At 43.0% G+C, this 23,953-nt stretch overlaps 1 protein-coding gene across 2 annotated transcripts in view; it reads left to right on the top strand.

Moving 5' to 3' along the window:
• The first annotated feature begins 6,502 nt into the window (after positions 1 to 6,502).
• sgsm3 (small G protein signaling modulator 3) overlaps positions 6,503 to 23,953 on the top strand; it is a 184,173-nt gene continuing 166,722 nt past the window's right edge. For both annotated transcript variants that reach the window (XM_060849368.1, XM_060849367.1), the window contains exon 1: positions 6,503 to 6,590. The gene's annotated coding sequence lies outside the window, so the exon portion shown is untranslated. The remainder of the gene's footprint in view (positions 6,591 to 23,953) is intronic.

Raw genomic sequence — 23,953 nt, 5'->3', positions numbered from 1 at the left:
CAGGTGAGGTGCTGGAGGGCCGGGTGCTGGCAGGTGGTACTAGGGGGTTGGGATATCTGGTCGGCATGGACAGGTTGGACTGAAGGGTCTGTTTCCATGCTGTATATCTCTATGACCCTGGCTGGAGGGTTGCTCATGTTGTCCTCCTGTACAAGAAGGGTAGTAGAGATATTCCGGGTACTTACAGACCAGTGAGCCTGATGTCAGTGGTGGGAAAGTTGCTGGAGAAGGTACTGAGGGATAGGATCTATTTATATTTAGAAAAGAGTGGGCTTATCAGTGATAGGCAACATGGTTTGGTGCAGGGGAGATCATGCCTTACAAAATAGAGTTCTTCGAGGAAGTGACCAAGTTGATAGATGAAGGAAGGGCTGTTGATGTCATATATATGGACTTTTGTAAGGCATTTGATAAGGTTCCCCACGGTAGACTCATGGAGAAAGTGAAGTCACATGGTGTGCAGGGTGTTCTAGCTGGGTGGATAAAGAACTGGTTGAGCAACAGGAGACAGAAAGTAGTAGTTGAAGGGAGTTTCTCGAAATGGAGAAAGGTGACTAGTGGTGCTCCACAGGGATCAGTATTGGGGCCACTGTTGTTTGTAATATACATAAATGATCTGGAAGAGGGCACTGTTGGTATGATCAGCAAGTTTGCAGATGACAAGAAGATTGGTGGAGTAGCAGAAAGCATAACAGACTGTCAGAGAATACAGGCGGAAAAGTGGCAGATGGATTTCAATCCAGGCAAAAGTGAGGTGATGTATTTAGGCAAGACTTATTCTAGAGCGGATTATACAATGAACAGAAGAGCATTGGGAAAAGTTGATGGGCAGAGAGATCTGGGAGTGCAGGCCTATTGTACCCTGAAGGTTGCTGCACAGGTGGATAGAGTGGTCAAGAAGGCATATAGTATGCTTGCCTTCATCGGATGGGTATTGAGTATAAGAGCTGGCAAGTCATGTTAACATTGTACAAGACATTGGTTCAGCCGCATTTAGAATACTGTGTACAGTTGTGGGTGCCACATTACCAAAAAAATGTGGACGCTTTGGAGAGGGTGCAGAGAAAGTTTACAAGGATATTGCCTGGTATGGAAGGTGCTAACTATGAAGAACGGTTGAGTAGGTTAGGTTTATTTTCACTAGAAAAAAGGAGATCGAGGGGGGACCTGACTGAGGTTTACAATATCATGAAGGGTATAGACGGGGTGGATAGAGACAAGCTTTTTCCCAGGGTGAAAGATTCAATAATGAGAGGTCACTCTTTCAAGGTGAGAGGAAGAAAGTTTAAGGGGGGATACACATGGCAAGTACTTCACACAGAGGATGGTGGGCATTTGGAACACGTTGCCAGCAGAGGTGGTAGGGGCAGGCACGGTAGATTCATTTAAGATGCGTATGGACAGATGCATGAGTAGGTGGGGAGGAAAGGGATACAGATGCTTAGGAACTGGGCGACAGGTTTAGACAGTTGATTTGATTTGGATCGGGCTTGGAGGGCTGAAGGGCCTGATCCTGGGCTGTAAATTTTCTTTGTTCTTCCTTTGTTCTAACATAAGGGCTTGCAACAAAAGAATAGGATGGGTGCCGGAATTAGGCAAAAGTGAGGACTTCAGATGCTGGAAATCAGAGTTTTTAGATCAGAGTGGTGCTGGAAAAGCACAGCAGGACAGGCGGATGGGGTCAGGTCAGGTGTGATGAAGGGCTTTTGCCCAAAACGTCGATTTTCCTGCTCCTGGGATGTTGTGCTTTTCCAGCACCACTCTGATCTAAACTCTGGGTGCTAGAATTAGCCAAATCCCACCTAAAGATACCCTAACTAATTTTATGATGCAAAATTGCGATCAGACATCAATAGACTATTTCGAAGTTTGGGTAAAGTGGACCAAAGATGGCAACAAACCATTTCCACCTCATGGCTCGTTTAATTTAGAAAGAATATCTCGTTTAGAGGAATGTTTCTTAGATAGAGACCCAGTTAGGAGAGGTAAGAAGAGGTAAACTGGGCAGCATTTCGTGATTGGATGAGGGAAGCCGAGACGGGAAGAGAGAAGAGTACTCAACAAAATCATGCAGGGAAGAAAAAGAAGGCGGGCGGCGGGAGAAGGCACAGCAAGTCGTAGATTTTTAGCGGGAAGTAGAAAGCTACAGACAAATGATGGTTAGACCGTCTGAAGGGTGTAATCCAAGTGCCCCTCCCCCTAAGCAGGAAGATGAGGAGACTTTAGAACAAGAGAGTGAGATAATAGTTATTCCCTGCACCGCTTTATCAGGCCCTCGAACAAGACCCAGGGAATGGACAACAATAACAATTTCGGGGTGCGCCGACACTGTTCTTCAGTCAGGTGGCTCTACTAGCTGTTCTGCTGACAATACTGGGTTAAAGGCAGACCTTCGAAAACATCAACAAGAAGTAGTGCAGAGGCAATCGGTAAGATATAATTGCAGGGAAGATCAATCGTCCCAGAGCCAGGTTCAGGGAAGCGGCAGATACATGAGGTACATACACAGGCAGCAAGAACACTCACCGACCCTGTCCCTGTTGACAATGTCCTCAATCCTGCCATTCAACTCGAGATGGCTATAAATGAATTACGTACCATTGTCCTTAGTCATGAACCGAGCAAAATGAGCGTGGAGGACCCCCCCCCCAAAAGGATGGCTGAAAGAGAACAGTCCTCCCAAGGGGATAACGGCCAGTTTGTCTCTTTAAGATGCTCGGAACCCCCATGAACTAAGCGTTAACTGTTTACGGTCCGGGTTGAATGTTTATGTTTTCATTCCCGAAATCGGGAATGCTTTGAATTAAGCTTTCATTGTGGGAATCTACGGTGATTGTGTAATGCAAAATCTGCAACGAAGTGTTGATTTAAAAATTGGGTCGTAACGATTGGCACAAATTTACCTCTCGGAATTGGAAATTAACACGTTTAAAGTTTCATGTTCTGGCCAGAATGTTCTAACATGAGTGAATCTGTAATTCTGGATGATAGGATTTTTTCATTGTAAATGTATTTTTTGTTATGAAAATATCAAAGTAATAGGAAAATTGGAATTTGGAAATGCATTTCTCTTTAAACAAAATCCTGATGATATGTTCTAAAGTCTGCAAAACAAATCTAATATCAAGGATGTAGGCTTCTCCATTGTTAATTATGTTTAAAATCACATAACACCAGGTTATAGTCCAACAGATTTAGATTAGATTCCTTACAGTGTGGAAACAGGCCCTTCGGCCCATACTAGTCCACACCGATCCTCCGAAGAGTAACCCACTCAGACCCATTTCCCTCTAACGAATGCACCTGACACGATGGGCAACTTAGAGTGACCAATTCAGCTGACCTGCCCATTTTTGTGTCTGTGGGAGGAAACCGGAGCAAACCCACGCAGGCACGGGGAGAATGTGCAAACTTCACCCCGAGGCTGGAATCGATCCTGAGACCCTGGTGCTGTGAGGCAGCAGTGCTAACCACTGAGCAGCCCTAAATTTGTTTGGAAGCACTAGCTTTCGGAGCGCTGCTCCTTCATCAGGTGACTTTAAAACAGTGATAGTGAGCTGAAGTGAAAGGGCAAAAAAAATTATGACATACAAATACCTCGAAAAAGGGAACTGAGGAACTTTGCGATCCATATATGATGTTAGTGAGCAATCAGTGACTGAATTTGAAAGCTTGATAAGAATTGTTACAATAGCCCAAGATGGGGAGGTTTTTTTTTATTGTAGTGCTTCTTCTTCTGTTCTTCTGGCTTGTTGTATTCAGTAGATGCTGAAGCCTCTCCTTGTATGTCACATTTCAGCTTCTAAAGTGCTGTCTCGCTTGCTCCCTTAACTGTCCGTTACTAATCCATTTAGACGTCTCTGAGCATGCTCACAAGACGCTTCAGGCCCTTCACGTCTGAAATGCTTTTTTTCTGTTTTGGTGATTTTAAGTTTATTACTTGCTTTTTGTTTTGACAATTTTATGTTTGCTTTTGAATTTTGATTTTTTTTAATGGTTTAAATCAAATAAAGGGGGCAGTTAAGGGATTTGCAATGGGAGTTGATGGATCTGAAATAGTTAATTGTTTCTGCTTACAATTGTGTCTGCTTATATAATCAGTGTTTAACAAGATAATTAATCAAAACTAACAGAAAATCTTAAAAACAGGAGGGTACCAAGATGGTTGAGATAGATGGTGGTGTGTTACAGTATATGTTTTGATAGAAACAGAACAATGTGGTTTAAGAGAAGCAGCACTTAGAGTAGGATCATAGGATCAGAATGTTGCACCTACATCCCTGACTCCACTGAAACCATCACTGACCTTGTTGCCCACGTCCAGAAGGAAGCAGATGAGGTCAGGAAGAAAGGAAAAAAACTATGTAGACTCCAATAGGCAACTTGGGGACCATTTACCTGGCTGTATTCCTTGTTGGAGGATGGGGGAACTCCTTTGTACAATGGGCGCTTGAGATTCTACTCTTTTTACTATTGTCATCTTTGATTTGATCTCCTGTTGTAGAACGTCTTGTGCCTCTCTTGTAAAACAAACTATAACTGCTCCATTATGTTCCAACACTTTGTCCCTTCGGCCCCTCGCTCACAGGCTCCATTCAGATTTAGAATTTGGTTGCCCTTTCAGGACAAAAAGAGGGGAATGTGAAAGAATAAAATGCTCTTGTGGCCAGCATGAAGGATAGAGTGGCTTGAGGGTTGAGTTTGGTATTGCTGGTAGCTAATGGGCAGAAAGGATGTAGCTTAAACAAGCAGACATCTTTTTGGTCAGAAGCCATGGCAGAGGAAGATCGCCTGGGAAAGAACAAACTAATGTTGCAGTAACATTCACTTTTTATTATGATGTGGAGGTGCCGATGTTGGACTGGAGTGGACAAAGTTAAAAATCACACAACACCAGGTTATAGTCTGACAGGTTTATTTGGAAGTATTTCCAAATTTTTCCAAGTTTTTCTGAATAATCATGTAGACATTTTCCCATGTATATGTTATAAAAAGACTGTATTTTTAAATCACTTGAGAGAGGAATTGTTACCCACGATGTTGAATAGGTACTCTCTCTCTTCCTGTATGCAGGAAAAATAAAAATTGGTTTGAACAAAGGAATAATTTGTCGGAGTCTAATTTTGGGTTGATAAAAGACTTTAACAAAACCTCTCATCCCTGAAGTCAAACTAATGAGCCTCCTCTGAACTGAGTGCAATCCAATTACATCCCTTATCAGGTAAGGGGACCAAAATTGTACGTAAAATGCTATGTGTGTTCTCACTAATGCCTCGTACAGTTTCAGCAACATTTGCCTACTTTTATACTCAAATCGCTTTTGAACTAATTGTCAAAATTCATGCAAAGGCCATTCAGGTTCTTCTGCACCAAAGCACTTTGAAGTTTCTTTTCATTTAAGTAATAAATTGCATTTCTATTCTTCTGATCAAAATTGATAAACTCACATTTATCTATGGCAAACGTCAGCTCCCAAATTTTCCCCCATTCACCTAACATCATCCATTTGTAAATTTCTTCACTGCAACTTACTTTGGACCCTCTCATCTATTTTATTGTCATTTGTAAATTCTGCTATAATACTTTCTATGCCTGCATCCAGGTCACTGAGAAAGATTGTTAATATTTAGGGGTCAAGGATTGAACCCTCTGGCACCCAACTAGTTACGTTTCCAACCAAAAAAAGGCCCATTTATCCAGATCTTCTGCTTTCTCTTTGTGTGCCAATCCTCCAATCAATCTAATATATTGCCCCAAACCGATGTAATCTTACATTTGTGAATTAATCCTTTGTGCAGCACTTTATCAAATGCATTCGAGAAATCCAGAAATAGGTAAATACAGAACCTGATATAATGGTGTTGGATTGGGGTAGACAAAGTTAAAAATCACACACCAGGTTATAGTCCAACAAATCTATTTGGAAGCAATAGCTTTTGCAGCGCTGCTCCTTCAGGTGGTTTTAAATGCCTTTAAGGTGTGTTTGAATGTCTTTAAATTTATGAGTGGACGGTTTGGTTTATTCAATTTAATCTTCATGTTTGTAATAAAGTTTGGTTTGATTGTGAAAGCAAAATGTTCAAACGTTTGTGCTTGTTTCAGCAACAGATTACTTCCTTAAAACCAAATCAAATAACAATATGATCTATCAAGCCAGTTTTGTGTCAAGCATCTGACGTGTATGGTAATAACATTAGATGAAATGAGACTCTTTATTCACTTTCTGAGCACTTCATCAGTTTTTGGGAAATTATTCCACATTTTGACGTTTATTTGATTTTTGAGTTGGTCAGTGCTTCTGGGCAGCTTCATCTCCACTTTATTCACCAACCTGTGGCTGTTCGCAGCCATTCCGATTAAAGGAGCAATTGCTTCTTGGTTTTTCTCCCCAAATTTATTCGCGCTTGTTTTGAGATTATTCCTTGAGGGCGGGATCGATGGGAATTCGCGTCCAGGTCGAAGGCGAATTTCCGGTGCCATGGAATTACTTCCGGTAGAATCAGTGACGTGTCGGGAAAACCGTGAGTGAGGGAGCAGCTGCTGATCGCCCGTGAGTCACTGAGATGGCGATGGAGGGAACCGACAGACAGGTACAGGAGAACTTTAAAACCTATCCCCAACCGCGCTCCGGCCAGGACTGAGATCTGTCCCCCAACCAACCACCCCCAAATCAACCACCAGGTGTGGGATCTGTTTCTCCACCACCAGGTGTGGGATCTGTTCCTCCATTTCCCCCCCCCCCCACCACCAGGTGTGGGATCTGTTCCTCCAACCCCCCCCCACCACCAGGTGTGGGATCTGTTTCTCCACCACCAGGTGTGGGATCTGTTTCTCCACCACCAGGTGTGGGATCTGTTCCTCCATCCCCCCCCCCCACCACCAGATGTGGGATCTGTTCCTCCACCCCCCCCCCCAACCAGGTGTGGGATCTGTTCCTCCACCCCCCCCACCACCAGGTGTGAGATCTGTTCCTCCATCCCCCCCCCCCCACCAGGTGTGGGATCTGTTCCTCCATCCCCCCCCACCACCAGGTGTGGGATCTGTTCCTCCATCCCCCCCCACCACCAGGTGTGGGACCTGTTCCTCCATCCCCCCCCACCACCAGGTGTGGGATCTGTTTCTCCATCCCCCCCCCCCCCCCAGGTGTGGGATCTGTTCCTCCACCACCAGGTGTGGGGTCTGTTCCTCCACCCCCCCCCCCCCCCACCACCACCAGCTGTAGGATCTGTTCCTCCACCCCCCCCCCCCAACCAGGTGTGGGATCTGTTCCTCCACCCCCCCCCCCCCCACCACCAGGTGTGGGATCTGTTCCTCTCTCCCCTCCCCAACCCCACCCCACCAGGTGTGGGATCTGTCCCTCACCCCACGCCCCCACCCTATCTCCCAGGTGTGGTATCAGTCTTTCTCTCTCTTCCCCCTACCCCCTGCCAGGTGTGGGATCTGTCTAGTCCCCCTTTGCTGAAATATTTGTATCATCGATAGTCACAGGTGAGGTGCTGGATGAATGGAGGTTCACTAACATGGTGCCACTATTTAAAAGAGATGGTAAGGAAAAGGCAGGGAGCTATAGACTGCCGAGCTTGACATTGGTGGTGGGTACATTGTTGGATGTAACCCTGAGGGACAGAGCTTACATGTAATTGGAAAGGCAAGGACTGATTACGGTCAGTCAACATGGCTTTGTGTGTGGGAAGCTATGTCTCACTGACCTAATTGAGGTTTGGAGGTGCCGGTGTTGGACTGGGGTGTACAAAGTTAAACATCACACAACACTAGGTTATAGTCCAACAGATTTAATTGGAAGCACACTAGCTTTCAGAGTGACACTCCTTCATCAGGTGATAGTGGAGGGCTCGATCGTAACACAGAATTTATAGCAAAAAGTTGCATTCTCGGGTTAGCTGTTAACAATATGCAACTTTTTTAAAAAAAAGGTTTTGTGATTTACACATGAAAGAAGTGAAACTGTCACTGTATTCTAACAGATGAAAGGCTTAACAGACAATCAATTTTTCAATGTATAATTTCAGTTACCTCACACTGCAAATTTTTGCTATAAATTCTGTTACAATCAAGCCCTCCACTATCACCTGATGGAGCGTTGCTCCGAAAGCTAGTGTGCTTCCAATTAAACCTGTTGGACTATAACCTGATGTGTGATTTTTGACTTAATTGAGTATTTTGAAGAAGTTATGAAGAGGGCAAAGTGGTGGACATGATCTATATGGACTTCATTAAGGTATCCGACAAGGTTCCTCATGGCAGACTGGTTAGATCACATAGAATATAGGGAGAGTTAGCCATTTGGATACATAACTGGCTCAAAGGTAGAAGACAGAGGGTGGTGGTGGAGGGTTTCATTTCAGACTGGAGGCCTGTGACCAGCAGTGTGCTACAAAGATACGTGCTGGGTCCTCTACTCTTCCTCATTTTTATATAAATGATTTGGATGCAAACATAGGAGGTATGGTTGGTAAATTTACACATGACACCAAAATTGAAAGTTTTTAATGGACAACGAAGAAGGTTACCTCAGAGTATAACGAAATCTTAATCAGAAGTGCCAATGGGCTGAGGAGTGACAGATGGAGTTTAATTTAGATAAATGTGAGATGCTACATTTTGTGAAAACAAATCAGAGCAGCACTTATACACTTAATGGTAATGTCCTAGGTAGTGTTACTGAACAAAGAGGTCTTGGAATGCAGGTTTATAATTCCTTGAAAATGGAGTTGCAGGTAGATAGTGAAGAAGGCATTTAATATGCTTTCCTTTATTGGTCAGATTATTTGAGTGTAGGAGTTGAGAGTCCATGTTGCATCAATATGGGACATTGGTTAAGCCACTTTTGGAATATTGTGTTTAATTCTGGTCTTCCTGCTATAGAAAGGATGTTACAAAATTTCAAAAGGTTCAGAAAAGATGTACAAGGATTTTGCTAGAGTTGGAAGGTTTGAGCTATAGGGCGAGGCTGAATAGGCTGGAGCTATTTTCCCTGGAGCATCAGGGGCTGAAGAGTGACCTTAGAGAAGTTTGTAAAATTATGAGGGGTATGGGTAGGGTAAATAGACAAAGGTTTCTTTTTGCCCCAGGTAGGGGAGTCCAAAACTAAAGGGCATAGGTTTAAGGTGAGAGGGGAAAGATATGAAAGGACCTAAGGGCAACTTTTCCATGTAGAAGGTCGTGAGTGTATGGAGTGAGCTGCCAGAGGGATTGATGGAGGCTGGTACAGTTTAAAAGGCATCTGGATGGGTATATGAATCAGAAAGGATTAGTGGGATATGGGCCAAATGCTGGCAAACGGGACTAGATTTCTTTAAGATACTTGTTAGCATGGATGAATCGGACCAAAGGGTCTGTTTCCATTCTGTACATCTGAGTCTATAATCCTTGATTTCCTGACTGATTCAAAATTTGTTTCAGCCTGTTGACACACTTTGTGGCCATCCATTTCGAGTGAGCATGAAGATTTTGGGTATCTTCAATTCACTAAAATTCAGGTTTCTATAGACAGGAATCGGTGCTGTGACTGGAAGTGTTCACAGTATTTAATTATTATACATATATTTTGGAAGAAGTGAATGTGCTGTAGCCAAATTTGCAGACAACCCACAAAAATAGTTGGAAAGGCAGGTTGCAAAATGGATGAAATCAGTTTACAGAGACTTATTGAAATGTTAAGAAAGTGGGCAGAAAGCTGACAAAAGAGAGAACAAAAAAGCAAAATATTATTTCAATGGAGAAAAGTGGCAGAAAGCAGCAACACAAAGGGTTAGAGTATTTGTGCACCAAACACATAAAACTAGCACACAGGTGCAGCCGGTAATCAAGAATGTGAATTTGCGTTGGAGATTTTAAGAATTGGAAAATCTTGCTGCATCTGTACAAGGCAGGAATAGTTTGAGTAGTTTTGATCCCCTTATTTAAGAAAAAAAATTATGTCATTGGAAGCAGTTCAGCGACGGATCACAAAATGATCCATGGTATGGAAGAATTTGAATTCATTGAAACATTCTTAAGGAGCTTGACAGGTTGAGTGCTGAGAGGATGTTTTTCCTCCATAGTAGAGCCTAGGACCACGGGGCTTAGTCTCAGCATAATGGACTGATTTGAGGAGAAATTTTCTGAGTATTGAAAGTCTTTGGAACTCTCTGTCACAGAGTCCTCAAGGCTGAGATAGATAAGATTTTTTGATTAGTAAGTGAATCAAAGGATATGCGAAAGGCACGAAAGTAGACGTGAGGAATGTCAGCTCAGCCATGATCCTACTGAGTGGTGGAGCAGGCTTGAGATTAGATTACTTAGTGTGGAAACAGGCCCTTCGGCCCAACAGGTCCACACCGACCCGCCAAAGCGCAAACCACCCAGACCCTGCACCTACTACTACAGGCAATTTAGCATGGCCAATTCACCTAACCTGCACATTTTTGGCCTGTGGGAGGAAACCCACGCAGACACGGGGAGAATGTGCAAACTCCATACAGACAGTCACCGGAGGCGGGAATTGAACCCGGGTCTCTGGCACTGTGAGGCAACAGTGCTAACCACTACCACCGTGCCGTCCACGGTGGCTGAATGACGTACTCCACTTCTGAGTTCTTGGTCTATAGACAGCATTCATTTTACAGTCTCCCTTATTTATCTCTTACAGTATCTCCTACAAATTTCACATCCCTGTATCTGATGAAATGGTTTTAGTGATCTTTGAGGGATATTTATTTCAATTGGCTGTGTAAGTGGAGTAAGGAATGTTGTGTTTTTAAGTATAATCTTCATAATTAGATTGAGCTAGTCTGAGCACAGCCAGGCATTTCCTAACAAAGTGTTGATCACTATAGCCTAAATGATCATCTTCCATGATAGCAAACTGCCATTTGGTTTCATAGACTCTTTGGCTTTTGAGCTTGCTTTGCTATAACTTCCCAGTACTTGGTTAAATCACTATGAGCAGCCTTCTAGTTCAAAATCAGGATGGGAACATTTCAGATTGCTTACAGAGGACCTGTCCTATAAATTTTAACTGCTACCTTCATGTGTGTTTTCTACAAAAATGTGGAGAGGCTTCATTGTGTTAATCTTTACAATTAAGCATGCTAACAGCATTAATAATTGAGCAAAAATTGGGAAATAGCTGATGTAATTTTTGACATGTCACTATATTTGCATTATGGATTTGACAGCTGGGAGATGTGTGCTGCATTAATTTCATAATGTATTGCCACCTGCCCCACCCTGCATTCAACTCCAGTCAAGCCTCTACCACTTTACCTTGAACCTAATGTTTACTTCCTGACAGTCCCTTAGATTTTAGTTCCTATTCCTTCAGTTTGCTATTGTTGAAAGGCGAAATAGCTTCGTCCCGTTACATTTCACTTTCAATACCATGGTGCATATAAAAACTTTTACTTGCAGAGGTTATTCGGTTTCACCACATGTTGAATGTCCCTTTCCGAGTTGTTGACCAATGGAACTGTATTCATTTGAATTTTCAGCAATGATGCCTAGTATTGAGCAACATGTTATATCTACTTTCCCTGATTGTAGATTGCTCTGTGGTCATAGATTCATTACGCTCCTGATTGCTGCCTTGTAGATGGTGGATATGCTTTGGGCAGTCAGGAGGTGAGTTACTTGTTGCAGTATTCCTAGCCTGTGACCTGTTCTTGTAACTGTAGTATTTATATGCCATCCAGATTGATAATGTTGTTAAGAAGGTATACGGTGTGTTAGCTTTTATTGGTAGAGGGATTGAAGTTCGGAGGAGAAGGTCATGTTGCAGCTGTACAAAACTTGCATGCGTCACACTTGGAATATTGCATACAGTTCTGGTCACTGCATTGTAGGAAGAATGTGGAAGCTTTGGAATGGGTTCAGAAGAGATTTACTGGGATGTTGCCTGGTATAGAGGGAAGGTCTCATGAGGAAAGGCTGAGGGACTTGAGGCTGTTTCCACTAAAGAGAAGAAAGTTGAGCAGTGACTTAATTGAGACAGAAAGATAATCGGTGGGTTAGATAGGGTGGACAGTGAAAGCCTTTTTCCTCAGATGATGATGGCTAGCATGAAGGGATATAGCTTTAAATTGGGGGGGGGTGATAAATATAGGACAAATGTCAGAGGTAGTTTCTTTACTCAGAGAGTAGTAGGGGCTGCAACTGTAGTAGACTCACCAGCTTTAAGGGCATTTAAATGGTCATTGGATAAACGTATGGATGAAAGTGGAATAGTGTAGGATTATTGGCTTCAGATTGGTCCCATAAGTTGGCACAACATCGACGGGCTTGTACTGCTCTGTAATGTTCTATGTTCTGTATATGGTGAGTCCAATTCAGTTTCTGATCAAACGTAATACTGAATACATGATAGTAGAAAATTCAGTGATAGTAGTACCACTGAATGTGAAGGGATGGTGATTAGATTGTTCCTTTCTGGAGATGATCATTGCCTGGTATTTGTGCATTGTGAATGTTATTTGCCACTTTTCGGTCCAGGTCTTGATGTTGTTCAGGTCTTTTATTTGTACATTGAAAGCTTCAGCGTCCGAGGAGTCACAAATAGTGCTGAACATGGTGTAATTATTAACGAAAATCCCGCTTCCTCCCTTATGGAGGGCAGATCATTAATGAACCAGCTAAAGATGGTTAGGCCTCAGATGCTACTCTGCGGAACTCCTGCAAAGATGTCCTGGAGTTGAGATGACTGATGTCCAGTAACCACAACCATCCTCCTTTGTGCAAGGTATGACTTCAACCAGTCAAGAGCTTCTGATTCCCATTGGTTCCAGTTTTGCTTGTTATCAAATGTGACCTTGATGTCAAGGTTCTCACTCACTCTCATGTCAGCAGCTTACTCAGCCCTTACTCAAGGGCTGTTAAGAGTCAAGTACGTTGCTATGGATCTGGAGTCATGTGTAGCCCACAGTGGGTAAGAACAGCAGATTTTGTTCCCTGGATGACGTTCGTGAGCCTTTGTCTTTTAACAAAATTTGTCAGTGTGACGGAAACTTCAGTGAAGTAAGAATAGGCTAAGTGAGTGAACAAGAAATTATGTTCAAAGGAGAAGAGGTATTTTATCTAACACTTATTGCAAGGAGGTGTGGGAGAAGTTGAAAGGCGTGGGTTGAAAGGCTGAACTGCAGTGTAACCAGTGACAGTACCATTGTGAATCACAGCATGATGCTTGTGCAAGGAAAGAAACTGATTAGGAAGAGTGAATATTTTTAGTCTTTAAAGTAAAAATAAGATCTTCAGGTTTCCAATGTTTTTCTTCTTTTTTTCCCTAAAAATACCTGAGTAAATATTAGTTTAGTATTGACATTTGAACACCAGGAATTTGGAATTATTAATTTATAGATTAAGTCAATACGATTGAGATGGTTGGACAGGTGATCTGATGCTGCTTCAGCATGTGGAATCTGCCGGAGACCAAGATGATCCAGAGCAAACACATTTGTAGTAAGAAAAACAGCAATTGCTGGAAGAGCTTAACATCTGTGGAGAGAAATCAGAGTTACCGTTTTGGGTCCAGTGACCCTTCCTCAGAAGTAGTGTCTGCAGCCCAAGGAGCTGGAATTCAAGCTGTCGATATTACATCAGGAAAAAGGAACATAACTGGGCACTTTGCCGCATCGGGTTGTCACACCCCTCCGACTGGGTAATTCAAAATTGGATGGTTATCAGGGACAAGTGAGGATGTGACTGCAGGTGTGAAAGGGGGAAACTGCAGTTGTGGAGTTTCAACTTGTGTAATTGCCTTGCAAGAGTGTGGATTGCAGGGAGGAGCAGCAAACTGAACACACCTTGGTATAGAGAGGTGTTCAAATGGCTGGAGGAAATAGAAATTGTAGTAATGGTTGGGCAAAATGTAAAAGGGGACCAGATGCAGCTGTTTGCAACCATGAGTGGGAATCTTGAAGATTTGTTGCCTGCTTCTGTTGGTACCAGCATTGGTACCAGTGACAATGTGTGGACTAGAAAGGAGGTTCGGCTGAAAACATTGAAACAATTAGGAGCTAAATTAAGAACCTAAACTTAAGGTAATAACCTCTGGATTACTACCTGAAACACAGGCAAACTGACACACAGTAAATAAATTCTGGATTAGTGGTGCTGAAAGAGCACAGCACTTCAGGCAGCATCCAAGGAGCAGCAAAATCGACGTTTCGGGCAAAAGCCCTTCATCGGGAATAAAGGCAGTGAGCCTTGAAGCGTGGAGAGATAAGCTAAAGGAGGATGGGGGTGGGGAGAAAGTAGCAGAGAGTACAATGTGTGAGTGGGGGAGGGGATGAGGGTGATAGGTCAGGGAGGAGAGGGTGGAGTGGATAGGTGGAAAAGGAGACAGGCAGGTAGGACAAGTCCGGACAAGTCATGAGGACAAAGCTATTTTAAAAGTGAGAACTGCAAGTGCTGGGGAGGCTCAGCAGATGTGACCAATCTAACCATTCTAATCCATTTTCCATTGGCTCATGTTCTGAATGCATTGGCATCACATGTGCACAGTCATAGAGGTCTGCATTGTAGAAAAAGGCCTTTTGCCAATCAAGCCTGCACCAGTCCAAAACAACCACCTAACAATTAGTCTTGAATGCATTGACATCGCAATGCACAGAGGATTTCTGCTTCTATTGCCCTTGTAGGCAGTTAGTTCAACACTCCCACCACATTCTGGGTGAAAATATTTTCCTCACATCCCTTCAGACCTCCTGCCACTTACCTTAAGTCCCCTAGTCATTGATTCCTCCATCAAGGGGAAATGTTTCTTCCTGTCTATCCTGTCCATGCGCCTGATAATTTTACACATCTCAATCTTTGTAACCCTCTCCGTATCCATTGCTCCTAGCAATGCAACCTCAATCTATCTAACCTCTCTTCATAACTAAAACTTTCCAGCCCAGGCAACATCCTAGTAAACTTCCTTTGCACCCTCTTTATTGCAATCCCATCCCTCCTATAATATAGATACTAGAACAGCACTGAGCTGAAAATGTGTTGCTGGAAAAGCGCAGCTGGTCAGGCAGCATCCAAAGAGCAGGAAAGTCAGGGCTGACCTGCTGCGCTTTTCCAGCAACACATTTTTCAGCTCTGATCTCCAGCATCTGCAGTCCTCACTTTCTCCTTCTACAACAGCACACCAATATTCTAGCTGTAGCCAAACCAACATTTTATGCAGTTCTAGCATCACCTCTGTTCGGTTCTTTCCCAAGGTTTCACACATGAGATGCAATTCGCACACACTGACTTCTGCAAACTGTTAAAGTTTAGTAAAGATTGAACAAGCTAGGTGACCCCTTTGACCCCCCCCCCCCGCTGGCATGTAAGGTTGAGTCAAAGTGAGGCCCTGAACAAAGAAAACACGTCCCCTTTATATAGGTCATTTGGTCATGCTGACAGATACTCTGGCCACTTCCCCACAGTCACATGCCACTCAAGACAAATTCCAGTCACATGTTATCCCAGATACAATGGTAGGATGAGATCATCCTCGGAGATAATGCAAATACTAATACTCTAATCCTGGGGAATCATTATACAGATGATTTCCTGACTCAGTGATTTCCCCAATGTAGGTGTAATGGGTCATAGCTTTGGGATGGCCCTGCAACTGAGTTCTGGCTCTGCTTCTTTCTCGGTGTAATGGCCTCAGCATTGAGAATAATGTTCCAAGCAAATTTGGAGACATGAGAGGCATGTATAACTTCTGATCTTTTTACTGCTTTCACGCTGCATTGAATTCCTAGTTCTCAGGCAGTAATCCAAGCTCTTTGTACAGAACCCTTTTGTCATGGGTCAAGTACCTGTTAAAATGAACAATCTCTAGATGGACTGAGGTCTTATTGATTGTGTAGTTTTACTCACAGTAGGTGCTAGGTCAGAAAACAACTCTGAAATATTTTGGTTTAATTCTCAGTCTTCCTTTCTTCAGTGGTTTTATAGTACATTTTGTTGTATTGTGACAGTGTGTGTATTTTCACCCAGGGAGCTGCAGTAAGTGCATATGTAAAAACACTGGTAAATTAGTAGTGTTACTGTGTTATATGGAACAAGGATTTCCTGACTCAGGTAGAATTTGCTGACTTTAGCCAGTCTGTTGGTGGAAAGGCTGCTGTTGATGTTGGTCTCTTTGGCCTGGTCTCTTAGTCTCATCCTGAACCAAGATTTGCTTTTCAGCAGCTTTGGCACAAGATTTAATCGTAGAACTGCCCTCTGCTTAAGAAAAATGCGGAGGTAGGAATTTTAAAAAAAATTTTAAAACAAACATCTGGCATATTATTGGCACAGAAAGATCTGTAAGAGATGGAAATTATGCCTTTGTGGCAGGGAGTTGTGGTAATAGGTGCTTGATTTTCTCTGAGACATTCCCCATCTCTGCATGGGTGGTGCACACTTACCTGCCCCACTGGTCTCCATTGATGTTAGCTGCTGAAGCCTTGCCTTGTGGTCATTGTGTAGGCGCATCGAACACTTGAGGGACCCCTGTTACCCTAATGTACCAGGTCAGCCATAATGAAAGATAGATGCAGAATAGATCTTTTCCAGTTTTGCCTTAAATGCCTATAATGTCAGCTAGGATCTCAGTAGTGTGATATTTGTTCTTTTCCATATCAACCATTCTGTGATTTCTGAGAATGAAGTGGCAGTTAATGACAATTCCATGGCATCTCCATATGTCAGGGCAAAATAGATTGACTATTCCAGCTGACCAACCTTTACAGCCAGCAAGGTCAGAGCTGAACATGATTACTTGACTGTGAATCGATTAGAAGCTTGTATGAATAAGAAAATGCTGTCTCCTCAGGAGATTGATTTGAAGATACAGTTGTAAATGCTGGCTCTGTTTTATTTGGCTATTGTATCCTGAACATACAGAACATTGAACCCTCTGTTAATGTTTCAAGTCAACTGATCTTTGAAAGGTTGACCTGAAACGTTATCTCTGTTTCTTGTTACCAAACCTACTGATTGTTTGAACACTTATTGTTGTTATTTTAGATTCCCAGCATTTCAGTTTTCAGCTTAATACTAAACTCATGCAGTGACTGAAGGAAGAAGTTTACTATTGCAGGCAAACAAATTGGTGAAAATAGGAAAAACCTGTCTAAATTATACATCACTGCTTGCAATCAATTAACTTCACCATTGAACAAATGGAGGAAGTTTGACTGTTTTTTCATCAGCTGGTAGATTCTTGTTACCTTGAGTTTCTTGGTGAAGGAGAAACTCCACTTTACTTCTGCCTTTGAATGAAATATATGTACATCTAGTGCAACCCCATTTTCATTTCTTTTGTTCATGGAATTTGGGTGTTGCTGTCTGGGCAGTAATAATCACCATTCCCTAATTGCCCTTGAAAAGGTGGTGATGAGCTACCTTTCTGAACTGCTGCAGTTGGTGTTGGTGCATCCACAATGCTGTTTGGGAGGGAATTCCAGGATTTTGACTCCATGACACTTGAGGAATGTAGGTACAGTTCCAAGTCAGGATGAGGTGGATTTGAAGGGTTTTGTCAAAAGAACAATGGTGAATTGTTTGGTTTCATGCTATAATCCTTTTTTTTAAGAGATTTTGCTCAATTGAGTTTGCAAGGTATCTTGGCTGCATATCCTACAAGAGCCCTCATGTACTGAAACTTGTGGGTGAAGTGGCTGGTTCTCCTTTTTCCAATGGAGAAAGGGAACAAATGGAGACTAGATCAGATAGGTCTGAGTGAGGTATAGATTGAGTATGTAGTTGGGAATTTCATTTGTACTGTTTGGTGCAGAGAGAGTAACATTTCCAACCTTTTTCAGTCTCCAGTGTTACACACAGATCGCATACAAAGTGGTTGAGTATTTTTATCCTTTTGCTTTCAAAACTGGAGTAACGTATTATTTTAAGTTTTTAATGAGTGATATTCTGGTCTACTTGCAGTAAAGCTTATAGAATATTTAGAGTGTATTTTCTATTTATCTTAATTTGTAAATTTGTTGAAATACTAAGACTATAAGCTCAGGCAGGGCTAGTGACATTGATTAAATATTTTACTGAATAAATGAAGATGGCATGTCAGCAGTATTTGAGGCTACTGAATGTGGAAGCTCATGGACATGTGTGATCCAAGGCGCACACACCTGTTGGAAGTGCCTGTTACTGGTGCAACTTCGACTGAGAATCATTGAGCTGCAGATATGTTGAGGGCACTGCGACATATCTGGGAGATGGGGACATTACCTGGGCGCTCCAGATATGGTCATAACGCTTAAGACAGGCTCTTCTGGTTTGGTCCAAGGCAGGGACAAGAGTGTGTGACAATGAGAGGTACACATTAGGGCATACCAGAGATGGAGGAACATTAGCCCTTGCAATTGTCCAACAGCTTTGAGGTTTTTTTCACTTTTTGTGAATGAAAGCTGAACTAGAAGATGGATGACCATGACATTATGCTACTGGATGCCATTTGAGGTGTGTGTATGTGGGGGGTGGGCAACAGGGTGTTATTGGGAATGTAATGTAGTAGAGGGCAATATAGTCAGTGAGATAAATATAGTTTTCTGCAACCAGAGCAAGAGTCCAAGAGGCTGTGTGGCCCAGTGTCAAGGTTCAGGATTTCTACTTTAGAACTTGCAGTGGGAGAACGTCCAGTGGACGTGGTCCATGTAGAACCAATGACATTGTTAGAAATAGGAAAGAGGTGATCCTTAGCCTGTAGCTGCTCATATGATATGCAACTGAAATGATATATTGAATGGCACTGTAATCTTTTGCTATAAACTCTGGGTCTTATGATCCTGCTTCACAACCACCTGATGAAGGAACAGTGCTTTGAAAGCTGGTGCTTCCAAATAAACCTGTTGGACTGTAACCTGATGTTGTGTGATTTTTAATTTTGTCCACCCCAGTCGAACACCGGTTCCTCCGAATCATGTATGAACATGTGAGATACAGTTTTGGATGATCACTTGTTGTAAATATAGAAAACCACAGCACCTGAACAGATCCCTGTAAGAGTCCATTGTTCACTTTACTACAACTAGGCCTTTGAGCCAGTTTTCACACGAAGCATGGATTCATGAAAATAAACTTGAGAGGATAGATGATTGTGTTGTAAATTGAGATAGTGGGAAACTTAAAAAGCAGCTCCCGCTTCCACATTTCTTCTGATCGGTCCCTGAGTGTGACCAGGGTGTTGAGTTGGCAAGATGCAGATCTTTTGCAACATGTTATTAATGCTAAGTCCTTGTCAGGGCAGTGGAAGCTGCTCGGTTAGACAAGCTTGCTCCTTTGGGATGTTTGGCTTGAGGTGGACTGGTCTATGGAACACAGTATTAACTTGCTCGTTTAAAATACAATTGAAGCTTGGCTTAATTCAGTGACAAAAGTAATGATGGCCTGAGCGCAAACCCACCTTCAAGCCAGTATAAATTATTATGAAGGTTATTGCTATGTTGTAGGGCATTATTGTCAGAAAATATTTACCAATTTTGCCAAAGGCGAAAGCATAATGAATTTTTTTTCTTCTTGTCTCTAAGCAACCCTCTATAAACATTTCTAAAGGAGAGGGTGCACCTTCAAATGGTCAGAATTTTTTAGTGATTCATCATTGCCATATGCAGTTGAATCACAAATTTGCACCTTAAAATAGATTAGACTAGACTGTAGACTTACAATAGTTTCTTTTACACTGCTTAGTAATATGCTTAAATTCAGCATGTTGTCGTGTCTGATCTGAGGTCGTACCTCTTAACAGTTTCACACCCTCTTGTAGACTTACAATACTCCAGTGGAAATATTTTGTATTCTCAAGCTTTTAAAAAGTGCAACTTCCATAATAGTTTGCACTTTGAGACAACGAGGGTTTTTGGATGAATTCCTCTGGACCAATGGCTGCCTATAAAGAGGAGATCTATTGGTAACGAGCAGTTCTACACATGGACACAGTGGAACAAATAAAACAACAGCAGTTTTAAAAGGGAGAAGAACAGACAAAGGAAGCATATGGTGAGGGCAGGAGAGAGAGAGAGAATCTGCACAGTTACTCCCTTTGCTGTTTTGAATTCATGTATTGCTGGACATCGGAGTACGTCTGGGAAAATGAACGAACAGTGAATTTCGCAATTAATCTTGGATGAACCTGTGTTGTGAACTTCGCCCAAACAGAATCAGATAAGTTAATCGTTGTTTTAAGTGTGTCCAATAGAAAGGCTGCAGCAGTGAGTAGAGTGGGTTCTTTCTTGATTATGTGTTTTTGGAGACATATCTCTTGATTAAACTTAAAATATAAGCCATAACTATTAATTTAACCTGGGGCAGTGTTTTGTAGAGGAATAAGACCGTGTTATTTTCTGAGTCTGTAGATTGTGAAGGAGCAAAAATGGCCTTTAGTAGAGTGATTATGTACTTTTTGTCAGAGGTGGGAGTTTAAAGAGACTTTAAGGGTTACTGCGGATTATATCTGCCATCAAAGCTGTTAGATGCGAATCTTATCAGATCGAGTGGATTGGTTGGAGAGATAGAAGCGATGAGGAATTTGCAGCAGCAACAGTATGTGATGGATGGCAGTTACAGGAAGGGGGGAAAGTCTCCGATACAGTTATAGATGGGTTAACTCCAGGAAGGGTAAGAGAGGTAGGCACCTAGGGCAGGAGTCTTTTGTGGATATACCCATTTCAAAAAGGTATGCTGTTTTGGAAAATGTAGGGGGTGATGGATTCTCAGGGAAACGTAGCACAAACAGCCAAGTTTCTGGTATTGAGACTGGCTCTAATGCAATGAGGGGTATGTTGGCTTCCAAGAGATCAATTGTGTTTGGGGATTCTGTAGTCCGAGGTACAGACTGATGTTTCTGTGGCCAGCAGAGAAAAAGCAGAATGGTGTGTTGCTTCCCTGGTGCCAGGATCAAGGAAGTCTCAGAAAGGGTGCAAAATGTTCTCATGGAGGAGAGGAGCCAGCAAGAGTTCATTGTCCACATTGGAACCAACGATATAGGAAGGGAAAAGGTTGAGATTCTGAAGGGAAATTACAGAGAGTTAGGCAGGAATTTAAAAAGGAGGTCCTCAAGGGTAGTAATATCTGGATCAGTCCCAGTGCTACGAGCTGGTGAGGGCAGATGAACTCAGGGCATGGTTAGGAACATGGGACTGAGATATCATAGCAATTACAGAAACATGGCTCAGGGATGGGCAGGAGAAAGTGAGGACTGCAGATGCTGGAGACCAGAATTGAAAAATGTGGTGCTGGAAAAACACAGCAGGTCAGGCAGCATCCGAGGAGCGGGAGAATCGATGTTTCAGGCATAAGCCCTTCTTCAGGACTGAGTCTGGTGTACCAAGCGGGCTGAGATAAAAGATAGGGGGAGGGAATTTAGGGGAGGGGCGCTGGGAATACGATAGGTGGAAGGAGGTGAGGGTGATAGGCCGGTGAGGGCAGAGAGGTCTGGAAGAAGACTGCAGATCAAGAGGGCGGTGCTGAATCCGGGGGGTTGGACTGAGATCAGGTGTGGGGGAGGGGAAATGAGGAAGCTGGAGAAATGTACATCCTCATTCCGCCCCCCCCCCCAACCCCACCCTCTCCCCACCTTATCTCAGTCCCAACCCCCAGATTCAGCACCGCCCTCTTGACCTGCAGTCTTCTTCCAGACCTCTCTGGCCTATCACCCTCACCCTCACCTCCTTCGACCTATTGTATTCCCAGCTCCCCTCCCCCCTACCTTTTATCTCAGCCCGCTTGGCACACCAGCCTCATTCCTGAAGAAGGGCTTATGCCCGAAACGTTGATACTCCTGCTCCTCTGATGCTGCCTGGCCTGCTGTGTTTTTCCAGCACCACATTCTTCAACTCCGGGATGTGCAGGACTGGCAGCTTAATGTTCCAGGATACAAATGCTACAGGAAGGATAGAAAGGCAGGTAAGAGAGGAGGGGGAGTGGCATTTTTGATAAGGGATAGCATAACAGCTATGCTGAGGGAGGATATTCCCAGAAATACATCCAGAGAAGTTATCTGGGTGGAACTGAGAAATAAGAAAGGCATGATCACCTTATTGAGATTGTATTATTGACCCCCCAATAGTCAGAGGGAAATTGATAAACAAACTTGTAAGGAGATCTCGGCTATCTGTAAGAATAATAAGGTGGCTATGGTAGGGGATTTTAACTTGCCAAATATGGACTAGGACTGCCATAGTGTTAAAGGTTTAGATGGAGAGGAATTTGTAAAGAGCGAACAAGACCATTTTCTGATTCAGTATGTGGATGTACCTACTAGAGAGGGTGCAAAACTTGACCTACTCTTGGGAAATAAGGCAGGGTAGGTGACTGAGGTGTCAGTGGGGGAGCACTTTGGGGCCAGCGACCGTAATTCTATTCGTTTTAAAATAGTGATGGAAAAGGATAAACCAGATCTAAAACCTGAAGTTCTAAATTGGAGAAAGGCCAATTTTGACGGTATTCGGCAAGAACGTTCGAAAGCTGATTGGGAGCAGATGTTCACAGGTAAAGGGACGGCTGGAAAATGGAAGCCTTCAGAAATGAGATAACGAGAATCCAGAGAAAAGTATATTCCTGTCAAGGTTAAAGGAAAGGCTGGTATGTATAGGGAATGCTGGATTACTAAAGAAATTGAGGGTTTGGTGAAGAAAAAGAAGGAAGCATTGTAAGGTATAGGCAGGATCGATCGAGTGAATCCTTAGAGTACAAAGGGTGTAGGAGTATACTTAAGAGGGAAATCAGGAGGGCAAAACGGGGACATGAGATAGCTTTGGCAAATAGAATTAAGGAGAATCCAAATACATTAAGGACAAAAGTGTAACTAGGGAGAGAATAGGGCTCCTCAAAGGTCAGCAAAATGGCCTTTGTGTGGAGCTGCAGAAAATGGGGAGATACTAAATGAGTATTTTGCATTATTATATACTGTGAAAAAGGATATGGAAGATATAGAGTGTAGGGAAATAGATGGTGACATCTTGCAAAATGTCCAGATTACAGAGGAGGAAGTGCTGGATGTCTTGAAACGGTTAAAGGTGGATAAATCCCTAGGACCTGATCAGGTGTACCCGAGAATCTCTGGGAAGCTATGGGAAGCGATTGCTGGTCCTCTTGCTGAGATATTTGTATCATCGACAGTCACAGGTGAGGTGCCGAAAGACTGTAGGCTGGCAAACGTGGTAACACTGTTTGAGAAGGGTGGTAAGGACAAGCCAGGGAACTGTAGACTGGTGAGCCTGACCTCGGTGGTGGGCAAGTTGTTGGGGTGAATCCTGAGGGACAGGATGTACATGTATTTGGAAAGACAAGGACTGATTAGGGATAGTCAACATGGCTTTGTGCTTGGGAAATCATGTCTCACAAACTTGATTGAGTTTTTTGAAGAAGTAACAAAGAGGATTGAGGAGGGCAGAGCAGCAGATGAGATCTATATGGACTTCAATAAGGCGCTCGACAAGGTTCCCCATGGAACCTTGATTAGCAAGGTTAGATCTCATGGAATACAGAGAGAACTAGCCATTTGGATACAGAACTGGCTCAAAGGTGGAAGACAAAGGGTGGTGGTGGAGGGTTGTGACCGGTGGAGTGCCACAAGGACCCTCTACTTTTTGTCATTAACATAAATGATTTGGATGCGAGCATAAGAATACAGTTAGTAAGTTTGCAGATGACACCAAAATTGGAGGTGTAGTGGACAACGAAGAGGGTTACCTCAGATTACAACAAGATCTTGACCAGATGGGCCAATGGGCTGAGAAGTGGCAGATGGAGTTTAATTCAAATAACTGCGAGATGCTACATTTTGGGAAAGTAAATCTTAGCAGGATTTATACACGTAATGGTAAGGTCCTAGAGAATGTTGCTGAACAAAGAGACTTTGGAGTGCAGGTTCATAGCTCCTTGAAAGTGGAGTCGCAGGTAGATAGGATAGTGAAGAAGGTGTTTAGTATGCTTTCCTTTATTGGTCAGAATATTGAGTACAGGAGTCATGTTGCAGCTG

This window comes from Hemiscyllium ocellatum, chromosome 33 (genome assembly GCF_020745735.1).
Source record: "Hemiscyllium ocellatum isolate sHemOce1 chromosome 33, sHemOce1.pat.X.cur, whole genome shotgun sequence".
NCBI classification, from domain to species: Eukaryota; Metazoa; Chordata; class Chondrichthyes; order Orectolobiformes; family Hemiscylliidae; genus Hemiscyllium; species Hemiscyllium ocellatum.
Note: the sequence above shows the minus strand (reverse complement) of the source record. Positions and strands in the feature narration are given on the sequence as shown.